The sequence below is a fragment of the Oryx dammah genome, unplaced genomic scaffold, assembly GCF_014754425.2.
Source record: "Oryx dammah isolate SB20612 unplaced genomic scaffold, SCBI_Odam_1.1 HiC_scaffold_11209, whole genome shotgun sequence".
NCBI classification, from domain to species: Eukaryota; Metazoa; Chordata; class Mammalia; order Artiodactyla; family Bovidae; genus Oryx; species Oryx dammah.
Window position 1 is genome coordinate 4142798 of NW_024080602.1, and position 22466 is coordinate 4165263.

General features: G+C 38.5%; 1 protein-coding gene and 1 long non-coding RNA gene across 2 annotated transcripts in view; both read right to left on the minus strand.

Moving 5' to 3' along the window:
• LOC120860867 (IQ domain-containing protein H-like) overlaps positions 1-22466 on the minus strand; it is a 225239-nt gene that overhangs the window by 173978 nt on the left and 28795 nt on the right. The gene's annotated exons all lie outside the window — the stretch shown is intronic.
• LOC120860895 lies at positions 1590-21315 on the minus strand. The gene is made up of 3 exons (XR_005720454.1): positions 21305-21315; positions 17821-17823; positions 1590-1730 (listed from the first exon to the last, which is right to left on the minus strand). It is a non-coding gene; the product is annotated as an uncharacterized LOC120860895 (long non-coding RNA).

Sequence of the window (22466 nt, forward strand, 5' to 3'; positions counted from 1 at the left end):
GAGCAGTACTGAGACTTTTACTTCAATGACTCCACTGGGCTTTGCCATAATTTCTATGTTGTATCAGTGAAGTCTGGAGAAGAGATGCCTAAGCAAAGTTGAAAGCAGGTTAGGAATGCTTCTAGTTCAAGTATTTTAAACTCAGTGGAGGACTCCCAAATATAAATTAAGCCCAGTAAAAATTACATTGTTCATTTAGTTAAGCTGATTTTTAAAGTATGTTGTGTATGTGACAGTCGCTCAGTCATGTCCGACTCTTTGCGACGCCATGAACTATACAGTCCATGGAATTCTCCAGGCCAGCATACTGGAGTGGTTATCTTTTCCCTTCTCCAGGGGATCTTCCCAACTCAGGGACTGAACTCAGGTCTTCTGCATTGCAGGCGGATTCTTAACCAGCTCATCTTAATACTGTCAGCGAGTGCGTGTGTGTGTGTGTAAGTGTTTGTCCTTTTTGCACAGATTCTCTTGGAATAATTTTCCTAGACTGAATCAGACTGTCAAGAAAATATATGTCTAAATTCTGAGTTAACCATGTGTTAATTACATGACTTGGTTGTATATCTTAACCTGTACAATCCTGAGATTATTAGGGGAGTAATAATCTCTCTGACACGTTCTGAGTATGCAGGGATAACATATAAAAGTCACTAGGACAGGGTCAGGTACCTAACAGGTTGTTAATAAATACTTTGTTAAATGCATTTATGGAAAAATGAGAACATTAACGCCTTCTGTGAATTTTACTTCCGCAGTCAGAAGAGAAAACAGCTCCACCTGGTCTACATCTGTTTTATGTGTCTGGTGTTGGTGGATATAAACGGGAAAGGAAGGGAGCCAAAGGAAAGAGATTTTGATCAGATTCTGAAAATCAGGATTGTCAGAGCTGGATAATATCTTAGAGATGGTTTGATCCAGTGCCCTAAGTTTACAAGTTCCAAAGAGTAATCACAGAGAAGTTAGTGACAGATCCAGGATTGGAGCCCAATGTAAATGTGGACTTTTCTTGTAATGAGGATTATTAATATTGTATGAGGTTCACAGTGTGGAAAAAAATCTTCCTTTTCATCAAAATGTCTACAAATAATGAATGCTGGAGAGATTGTGGATAAAAGGAAGCCCTTCCACACTGTTGGGGGAATGTAAATTGGCATAGTCACGATGGAGAACACTATGGAGGCTCCTTAAAAACTAAAACTGCAGCTACCTTAGGATGTAGCAACCCCACCTCTGGGCATATATCCAGCGGAAACGCTAATTCAAAAAGTCAAAGCTACACCAGTGCTCATAGCAGCACTATTCATTAATACAATAGCCAAGCCACGAAAACAACCCAAGTGTCCATCAACAGATGAATGGTAAAGAAGATGCGGTGTAGACATACACACACACTCACTCACACAGCCTGGAGTATTACTCAGCCATTAAAAAAAAGAAACGAAGCAATGCCATTTGCAGCAACATGGACGGACCCAGAGATGATCATATTAAATGAAGTAAGTCAGAGAAAGACAAGTATCATATGATAACACTTATGTGTGAAATCTAAAAAAATAGTACAAATGAACTTATCTACAAAACAGAAACAGACTCAGACATGGAAAACAAATTTATGGTTACCAAGAGAAGAAGGCATGGGGAGAGACAGATTAGCAGTTTAGGATTAACAGAAACATACTACTTTATATAACATAGATAACCAACAAGGACCTACTTTATAGCACAGGGAACTCAATGTTTTGTAATAACCTGTCAGGGAAAAGAATCTGAAAAAGAATATATATATATATATGTACACACACACCACACACATATATATACATATTTCTGCGCCTAGGTGCTCACTCAGTCATGTCTGACTCTGTGTGACCCCATGCACTGCAGTCTGCCAGGCTCCTCTGTTCATGGGATACTCCAGGCAAGAATACTGGAGTGGGTTGCCATTTCCTCCTCCAGGGGATCTTCCCAACCCAGGGATCAAACCCACATCTCCTGCATTTCTTGCATTGGCAGGTGGATTCTTTACCATTGAGTCACCAGCGAAGTACATATATGTACACACATATATGTGTGTACATATATATGTGTGTATGTATAACTGAATCACTTTTCTGTACACCAGAAACTAATACAATACTATAAATCAACTACGCTGCTGCTACTGCTGCTAAGTCGCTTCAGTCGTGTCTGAATCTGTGCGACGCCAGAGACGGCAGCCCAACAGGCTCCCCCGTCCCTGGGACTCTCCAGGCAAGAACACTGGAGTGGGTTGCCATTTCCTCCTCCAATGCATGAGAGTGAAAAGTGAAAGTGAAGTCACTTAGTCATGCCCGACTCTTCGCAACCCCAGGGACTGCAGCCTATCAGGCTCCTCCGTCCATGGGATTTTCCAGGCAAGAGAAATGGAGTGGGTTGCCATTGCTTTCTCTGTAAATCAACTATTCTTCAACTATACTTCAATTAAAAAAAAAAATCTTCCTTTAACTAACTTGAAAAAGAGTTCTCTTTTGTTGTTTTCTTTTTTTTCCCCTTTGTTAACTTTTAATCCATTTGGAGTTTTCTTTTGTTTAGATTATAAGGTTAGGATTAGTTTAATGCTTTTTTCCCAAATGACTCAGCACTATTTATCTAACAGGCCCTCCCTTTCCTACTGACTTACAGTGTGACTTTTATATTAATGCCAGTATCTATGCTCATTTCTTTTATTCCACCAATCTGTCTGTTAATTTTTGTGCCCAGAGGATGCTGTTATAAATGTTTTAATTTTAAAAAACTGTTATTTCTTAAATTTTTATTTTATATTGAAGTATAGTGATTAACAATGTTGTGTTAGTTTCAGGTGTAAAGCAAAGTGATTCAGTTATACGTATACATCTATCTATTCTCTTTCAAGTTGTTTTCCCATTAGATTATTACAGTTCCCTATGCTATACAGTAGGTACTTGTTGGTTATCTATTTTGAATATGTGTGTATATGTAAATTCCAAACTCCCAGTCTATAATTGTTGTAATTATATCATATGTTTTAATAAGAAGCAGAAAAAATTCACCTTCATTAATATTCTATAGGAAAAAAAGTGAAGTCTTTGCCCAATTATTTTTTAAGATGATGAACCCTGGCAAGTTGAAAAGATTAATATTCCATGCAAACCAAATAAAACCCATAAGAATTTTGATTGGAATTACATTAGATATAAAGATTAATTTGGAGAGAACTGGCATTTTTATTATAATCATTTTTCCTTTTCAGGAGTATGATATATCTTTTTATTGATTCAACTATTCTTTGACATTGCTCAGTAAATTCATGTAAAGACTTTAAAAGCATGCAGCAATGATCTAGGAAGAGAAAATTAATTCTACCTGAAGAGATGTGGAAAGACCTTTTTATGACCCGAAAGAGGAGAGCTCTACAAATGTAGTCAAATGAGGTACCTGGTATTTCATTACTTAACTCAACACAGACTATCTCAATTATACAGTTCCCTAATAATTTGTTATTCAAAATCCTTAACCACATACACATATCAAGAGTTAATTTTCACTGGATTCTGGCCAGATAGGGCACTCTGTTTGATGTTGGAAATATGGTCCCTGCTCTCAAACAGGTTTACAATCTAGCTGGGGAAATTTTTCATGCTAAAAGTGCCAGCTCTAGAGAATAGATCTTAAATGTTCTCAGCACACACACACTCACTCACACCAAAGGTAATTATGTGAGATGACAGATGTGCTAGCCAATCTTATTCTCATAGTCATTTCATAAGGAATATATGTATCTAATCATGACATCATACACCTTAAATTTACACAATATTACATGTCAATAATATCTCAATACAGCTAGGGGGGAAAAGTACCAGCTTCTCTTATTATTCTAATCCTTAAGTTAATGTAGCTTATCACTAAGTGGTTTGATTTTTTGCTTTTATTTCCAGACTAAAGTAGAGAAATTTCTCCACAAATTTCTTGGTCATCAAGGAATTAATTTTGGTCAGGGTCCCAGGTCTGTTCCTTGGATGTGGGTCAGTATCACCATCCTCAAAGCTACCAGAGGTGGTATATTAAGAATGCTAACTTGGAAGTCAGACTGACTGAGTTTGAATTATGACCCTTTGACCTTTAGCTATGTGACTTTGGGTGAGTTATTTAACCCCCTTGCCTCAGTTTCCCCAAATACAAAATGAAAGTAGTAATAGTACTTGTAGGATTAAAGGATTGCATGAGGTAGGCCATGTACATTGTACTTAACACCATGCCCAACACAGAAGGACTCAGGTGTGTTACTTAATGTGCATTTTCCCGAGCAGGTAATACATTTCAGCTTAGAGGGCAGCTCTGCTTGGAAGCACAGCTATGTGTCCTATAAATGCTCCAGACTAGAATAGAGTTCTACTTCCCCCCAAGGTTGTGGGGGAATTATCCTCTCCTCTAGTAAAATCTAGGTCCTACTCTTGAAACTACTGGTAAATGGAATAATAAACCCAAAACTATGGAAAGATGGTGACAGGTACTTCCCCTGAGATTTCAGTGTTTTCCATTAAATGATCATTCCATGCCAAGGTAACAAGGTAACAGCTTTGAAAATTCTTCACTGAAAGTCAATCCTCTTTTCCCCTAAATTGTGTTTATATTGAATGACTCCAATATTATGTATCAAGTGCATCTTTTAATGGGTGGAGAAGAGGATTTTGGGGGTATCAGCTACCTCTCTGGGGGTGACTGCCTGTTTTCAGTTCACAGCTTCTCCTGACAACCTTCTGTAAGAATAGGGCCATTTAAGTTAAAATTGAAAATGAGTACTTTGAAACTCAGAGAAGTTTTCTTAGAAACATCTTAAGCGGGTAAGATCCTTAGGCAAACTCATGTGAGATATTAGTACAATTGAACCTAGTGACTGGACATTTCTGGACCTCTCACCAGCAAAGCATGGGAAAAGGAGAATTCTTGCTCTTATGGCCCTGGTGGCTTGGGAAATATGGGAACACAAAGGAAGCAGGGTATCTCATCAGGAAATCCCCCAAGAATACTTCTCTTTATGGGCTGGTTCCTTCTCACCTTTCTTATCTTTCTCTTTTTCTCCCATATGCACCCTATTTCTTCCAGCTAGAGACTCTTTCCTCTTCTGGGTAATACAGTTACTTGGGGAAGAAATTTATAGTAGTGACAAGGAGATATATTCTCTCACTCCATCCCCAACTCTGAATGTGAAACCAGAAAAATAACTAAATTATCAGTGTGTCCAGCTCCATGTAGAGGTTTCATGTGAAAGATTCAGGCCCCAAGCTGGAATGTAGTCTAGTTAGTCTCATCAAAGAAACCAGAGTCAGCTGAAGGTGAGTGGTCTTTTTACCAGGAACTTAGTAAAGAGGGCTTCCTGATAGCTCAGTTGGTAAAGAATCTGCTTGCAATGCTGGAGACCCCAGTTTGATTCCTGGGTCGGAAAGATCCCTTGGAGAAGGGATAGGCTACCCACGCTAGTGTTCTTGGGCTTCCCCTGTGGCTCAGTTGGTAAAGAATCCGCCTGCAACGTGGGAGACTAGGGTTTGATCCCTGGTTGGGAGGATCCTCTGGAGAAGGGAAAGGATAACCACTTCAAGTGTTCTGGCCTGGAGAATTCCACGGACTGTATAGTCCCTGGGGTCACAAAGAGTCGGACGCAACCGAGCAATTTTCCCTTTCTTAGTAAAGAGGAAGGCATTGGTTAAGAACATAGGCTCTAGGGACTTCCACCGTGGTCCAATGGCTAAGACTCTGTGCTACCTAACGCAAGCGGTCCAGGTTCCATCCCTGCTCAGGGAACTAGATCCCATATGCCACAACTAGAGACCCTGCACGCTGCAACTAAGACCTGGCATAGCCAAATAAACAGAGAGAGAAATATTTAAAAAAAAAGAAGAAGAAGAAGAAGAAAGAAAGAAAGAAAGAAAAAAAAGCTCTAACATCAGGTAGGTCTAGATTTGAATCTGGATTCTACCACTTATTGATTGTAAGACTGGAGCAAGTAACTTAATTTCTCTTAGCCACAGTTTGTTTGTTTAATCAGTAAAATGGGGGTAATATCATTTATTCCAGAGGGATACATATGGTTGTCAGTTTAAGAAGCTCATCACAGTGCAATGTAATTCACATAATCAAGTCCAAGCAGACAGTAGCTATTTATTATAAAAAGTTGAATCAGAGAATCAAATTTGCTCAGGGCCATAAAGCACTTACTTCACAGGGATGTATTCATATCCCTTTGGCAGGAGTAGCTTCACAGATGGATGCATCGGACTATAAATGTGTGATGCTGTTCACCGTGAAGATCGTCCAACTAATTACTCTTAGTCAGTTTCTCTGTTCACTAAGCAGGCTTCTAACAGGGCTTTCTGTGTAGCTTTGTAATAAGGACACAATATGCTCATCAGATCAGCTGACTTGAACATTCAGGTCTGTTTGGCCATGATAGCTCTCCTTAGAATAAATAAAGCAGAATTCCAGTTTATACATCAGCCTCTTGTGAGTCCAGCTGCACCCAAGAGATGGATCAACTTTGACAAAATCAACCTCTAATCCTGTAGAGTGTTGTACCCTGTGCTGCACCAAAGTACTAGCCCTCCGGGGGCCTCTGAACTGCCAATTGCTGACCTGCAAGACAGATATAGCTATGTAGTCCAAGAATTTTCTAAATTATCTGAGCAAATACTTGAAAATCAGGAGATTTCACCAAACATGTGAATACGAGTTTCCAGCTGCTTTTGAAAACCCAGCCAAAGGGTTGGAGCCGAGGCAGCTGTTTCCTGTCAGAAGGGCCAGTCTCCTCAGTCCAGCATCCCAGCTCTTAGACCTGGTCATTTCAGTCAGTTATTACCTGGCAGGCCTCAGAGGATTTACTTCTGGGATTCCTGTTCTAATCAAGAACACTTTGAAGATTTCCTTAGGGCTTTTACTCCTTGCAAAAGATGGGGAAACTCAGGAAGGAAAAAGCCAATCAAATGAACACCATTTAGTATAAACAGATGATAAGTTTGGAAACACACCCATGTTTTAGGACTTAAAGTGGCTCAGACGGTAAAGCGTCTGTCTACAATGTGGGAGACCTGGGTTGGGAAGATCCCCTGGAGAAGGAAATGGCAATCCACTCCAGGACTATTGCCTGGATAATCCCATGGACAGAGGAGCCTGGTAGGCTACAGCCCATGGGGTCGCAAAGAGTCGGACACGACTTAGCGACTTCACTTCATTTCACTTGGACTGTGATAGTCTCCTGGGCACTTCTTTGCATGAGCAGACGGGACCACAGGGAGCTGGTAAGAGGCTGAATGTGGGGGAGGAGTATTGAGGCTGATAACTGACAGGGAAGAAGTGTGTGACTTGGGGGCAGAAGACAGAGAGAAGGGCAGCAAGTACAGGCGAGGCATCAACCACTCCTATTCTTTAACCTTCTCTCTCTACATCTCCTGTCCCAAACAAGACCTGCTTTTGACCAGCATTGGAGGAAGAAGTAAGACAGGACAGGGGTTAGGGTTATGGCAGAGTCCTAGGCGGCAGTGGTGTAATTCAGCACCGAAAGAGAGGTTAAGAGGAAGTCTCAGCCATCCTTCTAGACCAGCCAGCTCTTAGTGGCCATTCACAGAAAGAGACGGAGGGTAAGTAAAAGGTTAAGTGCTGCCTGTAGAACTCTAACCAGGCATTTTCACGAACTTCTCTCAAGCTCAGCAGATAGTGCTATTCAAGAAATCTTTATACCCAACAGGATAGGAAATAAAGTTTAATAACCAATGAGGACATCAAGGGAGAGAGATTGTTTAGGAGAATTCTCAAGCTGCCCTTCACTTAGAGCATCTGGAGAAGTGATCTAATTTCAGAAACTGTCTGCCTTAAGCCCTTCTCTTTATGATCTAGATGGAGGTCACACAATTAGATTTCAGTGGCCCATTCCAGGGCATCCATCAACTGGCTCTACACATCAAACCACATCTTTTGGCTTCTTGCTTTATAAAAAGTCAACATGACTGGGCCAATCTCTAAGCCATCCTGCATCACTTTCATTATTCTCCACCTTCGCCTTTGCTTCTGTTGCTTCCAGAGCTTAAAATACACACCAGGTCTGCTGTCAGCCATGTCCATCAGTTTCACAAAGGCCTGTCTTGAAGCTTGCCTCCATCTGTCAGTTACACTGATCATGACTTGCCTCCCCTGAGAGAGTGGTGGTCCCACAAGGCACCAAAGGAGACCCATTAATCTGGGAGTTGCATCATCAGGGCTGTGGCTGTAATGATGACTCTGAACAAGTCAATTTGACATCTCAGCATACAATCTTTACAGGCTAAGTGATGTAGTCTCTGAAGGCTTATAGCAGCAGCAGAGGCAGGATGAGCACCCTAGTGCTCTGACTTTTGTCTCAATCTGTGGTTCTTTCCACTAAGAGTGTGCATGGTTGCATACTTTCAGATCTCTTAGTTACCAACCATAAACAGATTTGTTCAGATTACCATCGAAGGTAGAGATGGGAATTAAATCAGGTGTTTTTCGTCTCCAAGTAAATACCTCCCGGGCTTCATTACATTCTGATTCAGAAACTGTGCTTTTAAAGAAAGTATAGGGTGAACTATGGAGAAGGCGATGGCACCCCACTCCAGTACTCTTGCCTGGAAAATCCCACGGATGGAGGAGCCTGGTAGGTTGCAGTCCATGGGATCATGAAGAGTCGGACACAACTGAGCGACTTCACTTTCACTTTTCACTTTCATGCATTGGAGGAGGAAATGGCAACCCACTCCAGTGTTCTTGCCTGGAGAATCCCAGGGATGGGGGAGCCTGGTGGGCTGCCGTCTATGGGGTCGCACAGAGTCGGACACGACTGACGCGACTTAGCAGCAGCAGCAGCACGGTGAACCACTGTGGATTGTGGATACTTGTTTTTTTTCTACCAAAGAGGTGTTAAAAAGCAAGAATGTATACTTGAATTCAAGTACAGTTTAAGGTACAATGGGTTAGAATATTGGAGAACACAGCAATAGTATTTTTTCATCTCAAGTACCCCTCAGTAGATAATTAACCTGGGCTATGATTTAAAAAAAAATTCTATTAGGCCCATTTCTCTTGTGGCTAATGCTGTTGTGCTACTTGCTGTGGTATTTTTTCTTTGCTTCATTTTAAGCAGACCACTCACGGTAATATTGCAAGCATTACCATTTTCGTAACTATTCCACTTTCCTCCTTGCAATAAAAAAGCCACAGTAGATAAAAACATGAAGTTTTATATTTTCACTCATGAAGACACAACTCTAGGAAAATCCGAGTGGCAATTGGTGGGTTTCCTGTGCAGTCAACTAAGAGAAGTAGCTCTTTCATCCATATAGAACACAGAGTTTTCAGGATACTCCTCTGTTCTGATGCATATTTTGCCCCATACTTGAAGTTTGTATGAAAGGAAAGTTTGATCTATCACAAAGAGTTCTAACTTTTGTGGATGGGTGTCATGAACCTCTTTGGCAAACTGGTGAAGGCTATGTATACTTTCTTAGAATAATGGTTTTATAATTGCATAATAATTTACATTGGAAACCAATTATACTGATATACAGTTTTATCCATGAACCCCTTGTGTCAAACTTATCACAGTGCTGACTCAGGCCCCTCCATCTGCCTAATTTTTAGCTTTACAAAGCTTTTCAAATTTTTAGCTTTTCAAACTATGAGGTTAGAAACACTACCTCTTAGTACAGAGTCAAACAAATATGGAAAGTCAAGTCCAAAGCCCAAGTCACAAAGTGCCAAGACACTGGATCACATCAGGGAGCAGGGCTAGCTAGTTAGCAGGTGGCTGCTGACCTGGGATGAATCCAGGGCAATGCAAAGGCTCTCTTCCCGCACCCCCCAAATCCCTCTTCTCCTTGTCCACTCATGCTTGAAATCCCTTAATAGAGTCTAACTCCTTTGGTTTAATTAAATAGAGGATTTACTCTTGTTGAAAAGCAAAAACCCCTGGGAGAGGTAATTCTCTGTGCCAAAGATTTTCAAATTTATATTCAGTAGTAGAATCTATTTTTCCGATGTAACTTTAAATAGAATGCTGATAGGTAAATAGATGCAAGGTTTATACAAATTTAGTATGTTATATGCTACATTGTATATAAATAAGAATATATATGTATTTACAATATTGGAAACAGGCTATTTTGATAAACACAAATTATGACATCAAGATTTATGGATAATAGTGCAGTCTTACATTTATCAGAGCATACACCTTATTTCTGTATTTTATTTTGCCTGCACAAGATGGAGAAAATCCTGACATAAATAGATAAGTAATTTCTAGCTAATGATTTGTTATGGCATTTATTATCTCAGGATTTTCTTCAGTTAAAATAATCCAGAAGTTTAAAGACTAGTAGGAATTTTTTGTTTCAAACCACTAATGACATTTAACAACTATTCATATTCCTTAGTAATTAAAAATTAGTTGGTAAGTACTTAATTTGGGGATATTTGACAAGTAGATTAATAAATAATTTGAATCCTGAATTCCTGACTTCATAACCTTAGGCAAGTAGCCTGATCTTAATCTCAGCTTCCTCATGTGTAAATGATTACAAAAATAGCATCTATTTTATAGGTGAAAAAATTAAGTAAGACAGTGTACATAAGCAATTAACACAGTGTCTGGCATACTTCATGAGGGCTGTTATTAATGAAGAATTGAATGACCAAAAGTACTTTTCAAATGTGCCATGGACCATTTTAAGATGTTCATCATGTCCAATTTAAATTTATTTTCAGATATCTCGGCACCCTTCTTTTACAGATATTCATTCAGTTTCAAAACAATCTAATCTTGTTTTGTACCTGAGTCCAAAATTTCAAGATGATGTTTTATTTCTGACTTTTTATCTGCAGATGTAAACAAAGTAACACCGCAATCCTGCAATGTCCAATTCAGATTGTATAGAACATTTGAATCAAGTAGGGCCCAACCCAAACTTAAAATGAGAAATGAAACAATTTATGATACTATATTATCATGATGCAATATGCATTATTGTAATTGTACAGTTCACTATTATTCTGTGTGAAACGTGCACCAGAGAGCTTGCCTGGCTTTTAATGGATGGGAGCACACAAGTCTTATATGTAATACTAATGCCTGTTAATGTTAATAGAATGCTTACCTGGGGCTAGGAGCTGCTTTAAGAACTTGACAAGGAAATGGCAACCCACTCCAGTGTTCTTGCCTGGAGAATCCCAAGGATGGGGGAACCTGGTGGGCTGCCGTCTATGGGGTCGCACAGAGTTGGACACGACTGAAGCGACTTACCAGTAGCAGCAGCAGGAGCTGCTTTAAGAACTTGACAAGTATTAGCTCTACTCTTCACTTATTTACCTCGTATGATTATTATAGGAGTGTACATGAGTGGATGTGCATTTCAAAATATGACTGGTACACAGATAAACCATATCTAATTTAAAAAAACACCCTTAAAAGAAATTCAAATGCGCGCACGCACATATATCGACATGCACGCATCTGTGCCCATGTGCTCGTGAAGTTAACCAAATAGCACAAACTAACCCATTGATGGTATTGAATGCATTAAAATTTGGTGTTTAACTTACATATGTATGTTTTGTTTTTTATTATGCTTCAAAATAGCTTAAATATCAGGAAAATGAAATATGAATTAAATGCTTGCAGGCTCCCTGAAGCTCACTGGAGCTCTCTGTAACAGTTTGAAAACCAGGGCATTAAACCCTATTACTCACTTATAGTGGAGCGTGAAAAGAACCAAATCAGATCCTTTTTTGGACAAAAGGGTGTGAAAAAGGGAGAAGTATGAGGTTTTTAATATTCATTAATTTTCCAGAAAGACAGGAACCTTATTAAGCACCTATTATGTTCCAGCAATGTTAATATATTATCGATAATATATTAACTATATTATCCCCATAACACCCATGCCTAGTATACACCATTATTCTGATTTTACAAAGAAGGAAACAGAGGATCAGAGATGTTAATTTGCTCACCTAGGCTTACACACCTGGAAAATGGCAAATAGGACCCAACTCTGACCCATTCAACTCCAAGCCCTTATTCCCACCCGACTGCCTCCCATCTAGCTTCCTCATTTTATAAACTAGGAAAATAAGAATAACTGAAATAGAGTGACTGGCTCCTAGAAACAGTCAGTGGCCAGGCTGTTACAAGAATCCAGGAACAAGAGGGTTTCACCAGATAAACTTCATCAGATGGCTAAGTGGGAAGATGCCCTGTGCCTACTAAGAGTCAGCAAAACCATTACTTCACTTCCAGATTTGGCAAGAAGTAACACAGCTTCAGAGAAGGCAATGGCAACTCACTCCAGTACCTTTGCCTGGAAAATCCCATGGATGGAGGAGCCTGGTAGGCTGTAGTCCATGGGGTCACAAAGAGTCGGACACTTACTGAGCGACTTCACTTTCACTTTTCACTTACATGCATTGGAGAAGGAAATGGCAACCCAATCCGTGTTCTTGCCTGAAGAATCCCAGGGATGGTAGAGCCTGGTGGGCTGCCATCTGTGGGATCGCACAGAGTCGGACACGACTGAAGCGACTTAGCAGCAGCAGCAGCAGCAACACAGCTTCAGTGTGGGGCCTGGCTGGATGAGACCAATTAATCCTCTCCTATTATGTGCAAAACATTGCTTGGTGCAGTGGAGGATGTGGAAACCAGACAAAGGGACCAGACAACTGTCCCCATAGCAGCATGGGAAAGAAGGCATCATCATGTGAAGTGTTAAGTAGAATCTCTGGAAGGAACCTCAGTAATACTTTGGTTCACCCCCTTGACCCCCTACAGTGATGTAAGCTTTAAATGACTGTATAAAACATGGCATAAGATAATATGTGATATTGCCAACAGTCATAACTAAAACTTTCAGAGCACTTATTTGTACCAGGACCTTTGCTAAGTGCTTTGAATTATTTCATTTAAATCTTAATACAATCCTGCAACTTCCTTGGAAGTCCAGTAGTTAAGAATCTGCCTTCTAATGCAGGGGACACAGGTTTGACCCCTGGTCAGGGAACTAAGACCCCACTTGCTGTGGGGCCACTAAGCCTGTGTGCTGCAGCTAGAGAGCCTGTGCTGCCACTACTGAGCCTGTGCTCTCTGGAGTCCGAATGCCACAAGGAAAGACCTTGCATGTCACAACTGAGGCCCAACACAGCCAAAAAAACAAAAACCTCAATATAATCCTATGAGTTCTTTTATCATGGACATTTTACCCATAAGGAAATGGAGGCCATTTCTGTGAGACTCTCCTTCTATTAGTAAGAGTCCACAGCAGGCAGTCTAACCCAGAAATGTGATGCTCCCAGCTAAAAAGCGGTTGGAGTTTGGTGTGCGGTTAGTCTGGGAACGCATGCAGGATCTCAGCCCAGAAATTCAAGAAATAACAGCGTTCACAAGAACTTAGAGAATGTGCGTTACCTGATGAGGGCATGGCCTCCAATTTCCTCTCCCCACTTCCAGACGGGCTTTTGTGAGAGGACCAGACGTGAGCCAGTGGCATTGGCCACATTACTTTCTTAGGTTTGTCAGCACTGCAAACCAAAGCAGAACTAACGTTCTCAATCACCTCAGCTTCCAAAGCCAATATACCACTCTCTCACCACCATGCTGGTGGAGTAGGCTAGGAGTCAAGAAGAACAGGAAAAGTCATTGTTTTCTTGGAAGCTCCTTCAAGACAACCTGAAGAGGAACCTCTCTTTAGTGACAGAAGTGGGGGTGTTGAACATGCTGTTGCAGTTCTTGGGTAATGACTGTGTGTCATAACTAGGATGTGGCATTTCTAAATGTCTTTAAAGCTATTTCCTTTTGTTCAACTAATTTAATTTACCAAATGCTCCTGGGAAAAGGGAGGGGGACAAGATGCTGACTCTACATTTCCTGAAAATTCAACATTTTCTTTTGAAACTGTTCTCGCAGAAATCCCGTCTGATTGTTGCCTTCTGGCTCCCTCAGACCCTACCTCTGTCAAAATTCTGCCCTGGCAGGTGTGGGAAAGAATAGAGAGGCAGAACTTGAGTGAATATCCACATCTGTTTTTGGAAAAAAGGGACAGAAGCAGCACAGAAGGAAGTAAAAGAGATAATTGCTGGCTTCAACTAGAATACATTTTACTTGTGGGCAGAGGGCCAGCTTACAGCAGGCGGAATATGCAGGCCCATCTTATTGGAATTCAGGGGTGGGCCTCCATTCTTGTCCGGAGACAGCTGTAAACCAGCAGCCCATAGCATCACAATCAGGCACCGGGTTTTGTCAAGGAATGCTGATATGTACAGAAGCAGCTTTGTCTGCTTCAACTGCACCCCTGCCTAGTGAAATGACAGTCAATCTCTGATTCCAGATGACAAGAACTGGATAAAAACTTAAAACAAATGGCGACCTTTCAAAAGATTAATTTGTTTACCAACAAAATGTTCCCTCTTTGTCATCTGAGATGGGGGTGACCTTCACTTTCCCATATCTAGGCTGAAAGGATGCTGACTATAGTCATCTGTTAAGTTAACTCCATCTCAGCAATTATTCCCTTTTTTATTTTTAGTGACAAGAAGGGTTTATTAATTCACTCTGCTTCTTGTTATGGTTTATAAATGCAACAAGCTCATTCTGAATTACTGCAGTGTAACATCAATTTGTTTAAATCTAATTCTGCTACCGTTGCCAAATTACGTTGAGACTGTAATTGTGGCCATATGCATGGGCTTAAAACACAATCACGTTGTGAAATAGTCCTTCTTTCTGCCCCCACCCCTCCTACTTACCCCCACCTTACTCCTGGTGCTTCTTCTAATCATTTGACATTAACACAATTGCCTCACTTTCCATTACTTTATCACTTCAGGAATGAATGCGCTTTCAGTGAGAGATTACTACACACACCCTAAGTGAAACAGTAAAGAATGAAACTATGATTTGTGAAGTGTGGTTGCTACCCAACTAAGTTAGTGCAAAACACTGCATAACATATGACTCATAAAATCTAGAAATCATAATAGTATTAAATCCAACCTCATGAATAAATAAAAGATTCTAAGTTTACATTGCATTATATATTTATTTACTTGGAAAGTAGGACCAAAGAACTGGTATAATTCTACAGCAACTCATATGTTGCCAAAAAGAAAAATGGTTTTACGATTCCTTTCTAGGTCATAACAGTTATAATCAGAGTTATTTGTGCAGCAATTCAAAGCAATGTTTTGTTTGGCTATTTTGTTATGCATTCATAATCGTTCTTTTAAAATTCATGGTAACAGATACATGTTTCAAGCCTTTTAAGAAATCCTTATTTAAAAAAAATAAATCAAAGTCAAATTTTCTGTAGATCTTTTAATGTGTTACATTATGAAGTCTAACTGGAACTAAATGTCAATGAGTAAGTATGAACAGAATCAGAGATTTCTTCTTGTCTATCCAAACCTGTAAGGCTCTACTCAAGAATGTGTTAGAGGGTTTTTGTTTTAATTTGGCAAATTTAATACATTGAAAAAAATCAGTGACTCTCGCTTTTAATGCTTTTTTGTGAATTGCTTTTACACAAGAGAGTTACAGGATATATAATTCTAAAGGCAGTTTTGTGGGGGCAGGTATATGTGTACATAGAGTATATGTGTTTTAAATGCATTAAAATCTTTTCATTAGCCTATGATTATCAGAAAGTATATACCTCTTCATAAAATGGAGAAAGCACCGGTTTCTGGGAACTGGTAATGTAAATTAGCAACAAATTCAAATTTGCTCTGTCAAAAGTATCTAAGATTACTTATAGGCTTTTGACAAGCTGTTCAAGTTTCATAAGAAGTAAGGAAACACATGGCCCTCAGCAGCCAAATAATAATTCCCTTTGAGTGTTTAGAGTGGTTATAAAAAGCAATTAGCTCTGATACTGTTTTTCTAATTAACTATACATCATAATGCTAGACACATTGCTTCAGTTTGGGTAAGTGCTTTCAAAAACATTTTCATAAGTGGTAAATCACAACTGTATTTATTCCCAAGTATTCCACATGCTTGTTTAAAGCCAACACTGGAATATTTCTTTCATAGGACTTTTTGCACAATGCTTTTTTACAAATCTAAAACGAGAATATGTTTTTCAGTTAGTACCATCGTCTATAAATATATCAACATAAAATGATAGGGTCAACTATTTTGATTGAAATGCCAATCGTTTGAGCAAGATGGACATAATGTACCCACATTTTAAAGTGATCTGGTGTAGATTTTTATGGAGTCAATTTTTACAGGGGGAAAAAAGGATCTTAAATACAATCAATGAGTATACATTACCTATGTGTCTACAAGGCCAAGTGCTTTCCCAAGTCCTCTGTGTTCTAAGGACAAGGGTACACTATCCAAGGCACATATCCTACTTGGGAAATTTTGGATATAGTTTTGAATTCCCTGTTTATGTCAGAATTTTTGTTCGGATTCATTAAAGCAAAGCTTAATCCCCTCTAAATCTAGAGGTATACCTTTTTAAACTTCAATACTCATCAGAAAAAGTTTGCATGAAATGCTGCAATTGCCTTGGGCTACAAAGCCTCAGTGGTCCACCAGCTAAGCCAATATTAATTCTAGACTGACGGGGAAGACCAACAACAACAAAAGCGAAATCTGCTTCTGTCTGTACAGCCAAAGAAATAATATTTTTATTTGAAGGGCTTTGGGCTCACGGGAAGCAGATAAAAACCCTTTCACATTATTCACAGTGACATTTTAAATAAAGTTTCAGCAGGAATAAAAATATCTAACTTTCTAGTTATTTCTTAGGCTATAAAAGGATTTCTATGATAAAATGCTCTTAAACCAACCCTGTTAGAATAACATAAAGCACATATAAAGAAACTAAAAATATATTTCAGGGTTACATGAATGAAGTAGGCAGTTGAAAATGTCTACGTAGGAAATTTGAAAGATTAAGAGACTATTATGCTGGTTAGAAATGGCTTTGCAATTTAATTCTAAAATTAATCTTGTTTTTAGTTTTGATTTCACTGAAGGATACATTTAAGAGCTTTGGAGAGAAGCCAAAAGTTAAAAAAATGTATTTAAAAATTATAGATATCACTTTGGTAATTATTTTCAATATTAGAAATGATCTCAAATAAAATAATTTTTCTAATTAAAATCAAGCACTACTCTTGATTCTTCTAAGAAAACCATGAAACACAGAAAGAGTACAATCCTTGCTTTCGGACACTCAGCAGCAAGTCAATGGCAAAAATAGGTACAGACTCTGAGATTCCTTAATGACAGTCTCCTTCTTATTATTTTTCCTTCTCATCACTTTGCTGACATAAAGGATCAGCCCCTACTGTCTTCAGATTTAGAATAATATTCTTAAATTTTTGCCTATTATATGAGCATATATAATTGAAGCTCACGCCTTGCTGTTGGTTTCTTTTTTTTCTTTTTCTAGGAGAAGCCTGTACACAAAAGAAAATATTTAACAGCTCTGTATTCTTTTTGTTGTTAAATTACCTCTTCTTGTTAAATTTTGGTACTAGTTAAAATTATGGTACTAGTTTATTTAGGGATATCAGATAAAATAGAAAAATTTGAATGATCTATACATAGATCTTTAAAGAAGAAGTTTACACCATCAATGTTCTTCATCATTTCTAATTACAAACAGAACGAATGCCACTCCATTTCATCTCCAAAAAATTCTAAGGACAAAAGGATCCAATTCTTAAAATCTACCGTATGTCTTATAGCACCAATGAATGAATTTTAATTCTAAAAAATAAGAGCTCATTAAAACCACTCATTACTTACACTTGCTTTTCTCTGGTTAATGTATGGCAAACTGATTCCATAGGTCGCATTTACAGCAGCTCTGTGGTGGATGCTTTCAGGATCCTGCATGTTTTTTATATTCAACCCTGTCTTTCGCTGAAACAAAGAAACAATGAAAGTTTCATGCTGGATGAACAAAACTGCTTGTTAACATTTTATATCCTCAAAGGAGTATAAAGTTCTTTGAGAATAATTATTTTAATGTAATTCTCACTGGAAAAAAAAATATATATATATATATTTAGGTCTTTTATTTAGGTAACTAATTTTGTCTTTTATTCACAGAAATGGAATTTTCTGCAGACTTTCCTCTCCGAATCCCTGTTACTCATAAAAATCCACCATTCATTTTCTCCAAAATACTGCTAGAAGCCAACCAAGGTGGACAAAGGGTAGAACACCTGGTCTTGATTTAGTTTTAGCTTTCCAGGTCAAGAATTTTGCCAATGAAATCTATACTACAACTATGCAGGTAGAGGGCTCCCTTGGTCTGTTAATGTGGTCACTTTTCTCAAGGGACATTTACAGGTAAATCTCAGTCAGGACTTGGTAAATTTACCACAACAAATGTATCTCCTCCTTCATAGAGATTTTGCTATTTTATAGGGGAAATGTATGCTTTCATTAGAAAAAAATAAAACCCACACATCTCATTTGAACCATGTGTTCCTCATTTAAAATAACTCAAGTGAGTTACTGCTGAGATAAACTACCAGGGAAGGCAGCATCATAGTGGTGGGAAGGGGCACTGGGCAGGTGCCTGGAGACCTGCGATCCAGTCTTGCTCTACCCTGGACTGTCTGCACGTGACCTTGGGTAAGTCACTTTCCTTCTTTGGAAGTCAGTTTCCTTATTTGCAAAATGTGGCACTAGACTGGACAGTCTCCCATCGAATCATCAACCCCCAACACCTCCCTCCCATGTTTTGCATTCTATGCTAAAAGGTCGCATTCTATGCATTGATGCTAAAAGGGAAGCTGACACGGAATATGGTAGAACCAAGAGTTTCTGAAGTTTTTTGGGAGTTTTAAATTTAGTGAACTTTAGCATATTCACAATGTTGTACTACCATCACCCCTGCCTTAATTCCAGAACATTTTCATTACCCCAATAAGAAACCTCATACTCATTAACAATCACTGCTCATCCCCTCCTCCTCCCAGAGCCTGGCAACTGCTAATCAGCTTTCTTTCTCTTGGATGTGCCCATTCTGGATATTTCCTATAAATTAAATCATACAATGTGTGGCCTTTGTGACTTTTTTTGAAAGGAGGTGTTGTGAGCAATTAAAAACACTGATTTCCTTTTAATATAGTGCTAGTTCTGTGGGTGATCTGATGCAATTGTTAAAACGGTTATAGGAACCAGACAGATTAGCTCATGCTGCAGTAATTTCTTTGATCCTAAGCATTCATACATGGCCTGTGCCTGAGGTCAAAGTGAAGGGGAAGGCTACAAAAACACCTTTGGAATGCATGCTGTCTAGATAAGTTATTTCTTAATACAGCCTCCAAACCTTCCTTTTATTTTTTTAAAAATAGTTTTTAGACAAAATCTCCAAGTAACTGCACTCAGTTGTGCAGTTTAACTCATGCAGGAACACAGGTTACAAATAAGGCACAGCTTTTCTCTTTCTTTAAAGTCCGTGTGGTGACAAAAATAATGTAGTGCCTAATTACAAATGGCTTTCCTTCTGTGGGTAACCCACACGTACAGCACTACTCCGGGGTTTTTGCATGAAAGCTGAGCGCCTCTTTTATTGAAATTAATACCTGAACATAATTTTTTCCTTCTTAATTAAACTTTCAGAATAATTTCCATCCTACCAAGGATGGGAAAATTGCTAATATGTATTATATTGACTGGATGTGGTTTCTGTAATTAGGGTGTTTTTAAAATGTGTATTCTGGATACAATTGATGGTAATAGCTTCATCTATCATGTCTAAGCTTTGTTAGAACTTTTTAATTCTGGGATCATTGGCTCAGTGGACTATAGCCATTTTCTTAGTTTTATTATGCTCCATCAACTTTGCATGGCTATAGGTCTGGTGTAGAAACAAAATGATCAAATTTAGAATCATTGTTAAAACTGGCATTAAAATCTAGTTGTTCCCTTCCATTTTTACATTTCTATGGCACTAGACACAAATATTTCTGGAAAGAAACCAAAATGTAAGCAGAAATTCAACAGAAATGCCAGGTTGTAATAGCAATTCTTTATTAGTTTCTAAAGCAATAGAAAGATCCTTTAAATATTAATATTCTATTATTTACCCTTTTGACACCAAAGCATGGATATATAAAAATTATATGTAGCACATATGATTTAATTCTCCTTTTAAAAAATATTAAGAGTCTACATTTAAATGATATAAAAATGTCAAATGGTCTCACTGAAAATCACTGCCATATACATGCATAACCTAAATTTATCTTAAAATCTACAGAGAGGTATAGGAAAATATTTATGAGCATAAATTATCAGACCCAGTCATAAGGGTTTTCAAGGAAAACAATTACAGATTAAAAAAACAAAATTAATCATTCCATTAAGCATAAAAGCAATGTTCTGGAAGATGATGATTTTTTTGCCAACAGTAAGATAAATATCAGAAATAATTTAAGAAAATTTTCTTAAATTGTTCAAGAAGAGACAGCAATTTATTTAATCTATCTTGAGTCACTAAACAATCTAAAGTTCATATTCTCTCCTTTTGATAGTAATTACAAGCAGATATATCAAATGTGACTCTCATTTAGACTTTGGTTGGTAAGAACAAAAGTTATTATCAGAGCCAATTACTGTTTTACCTACATGGCTGCACAGAAGCAGGGAGCTCAATTTTCATCTCATCAGTGATTTTGTGGTATTTATTTTATTACTATGCCCACAAAGCGATATAAGAAGGAAATAGCTTATGCTATTAAAACTAGGGCTTGAACATAAGAGGCTAAGGTTTCTTTCAAAAGAAGTTCTGAATTAAAAACACTAGGCAGCACATAATACCAGCTCCCCAGACATGAGCAGTCCATAAAATGACATACATCTGAGCAGTAGATCCCACACAGAGTAATCAAAATTGAAATGCTTCACAAACAAAGTTGAGACAAGCCATTTACTAAGTTACAGTATTATCAGCATAACATTATTCTCAACAGTGGTTGCCACAAGTAATGCCTTCTAAAGTGTACACTGGTTAGTACTATAGTCACACTGGTTAAAGGTATCTGCTATTTAATCTCAAAAGAAAAAGAATCCAGCCACCTTTAATGGTCTGATTCTTTCAACCAATATCATATTTAATTGAAAGAACAGTAGACACCAAATCCTACTTCAAGCTATATGATCTAGATTTTTTCATTTGTAAAACTGGGAAGTATTAATAATACTTTACCTTCAGGGGGTTGTTTGTGAAGTTTAAGTGACTAATGTGTGTTACATATCTCACAAATGATAAAGTACTATTCAGTATCCTACAAGTAATACTTTATGCACTGAAACACCTCAAATATATAAAAATCCATAGTTCTTAATATTCCCCCTTCCCAAAAACCTAATTGATAAAATAGATCAATTAATCTGAAAGTAGATAGATAAAAGAAAGAATCATATATTTATTCTGTTTTTCCTGAAAAATCTGTTTTTCAGATTCACCAAAGAGTTGCTAAGGGAAAGTTCTTCAGGGAAGCTAATAAATGCAGAAGGAATGATAGAATTATAAAATCATCACTCTGCAATCCCTAATGAAATAATTAGGTAAATATCAATTTTTGCTAATATCATTGGGTGAAAGGTTGTGGGGAACTTTATATAAGACTAGATCAAGCTGGTAATACACAGACTTACAGATCAATCTTAACATCACTAAAAGAAAAAAAAAACTGCCTCCTGATAAACAGTAAAGGCAAGTGCACGGTACCACCTGTGAAGTATCGCCACCGAAAAGATGTTACCTGCATCCAATCAAGCTTCTAGATAGAACTGCTGCTGTGCTGTGCTCAGCTGTGTCTGACTCCTTGTGACCCCATGGATTGTAGCCCTCCAGGCTGCTCTGTCCATAGGGATTCTCCAGGCAAGAATACTGGAGCGGGTTGCCATGCCCTCCTCCAGGGGACCTTCCTAACCCAGGGATCGAACCCAAGTCTCTCACATTGCAGGTGGACTCTTTACCACCTGAGCCACCAGGGAAGCCCAGATAGAACTGCTGCTGCTGCTGCTGTTAAGGCGCTTCAGTCGTGTTCGACTCTGTGCGACCCCAGAGACGGCAGCCCACCAGGCTCCCCCGTCCCGGGGATTCTCCAGGCAAGAGTACTGGAGTGGGGTGCCATCGCCTTCTCCGATAGAACTGCTAGTTTACAAGAAATACTAGAGCAGGGGAACACCTAAAATGACACCATAAGATTGTAGTCAGCCAAATCCACACTAAGCGGGTGGTGAACCTATTTGAGAAATGACCTGATTTCTTAAATATGTGACCTTTTAAAAACTGAAGTATAGTTGACTTACAATGGTGACTCTTTTCATGAAGCCAACTGTTACAGATAAAATGAGATACAAATGAAACACATGATATTGTACAACATAGGGAATATAGTCAATATTCTATAATAATTAGAATCTTAAA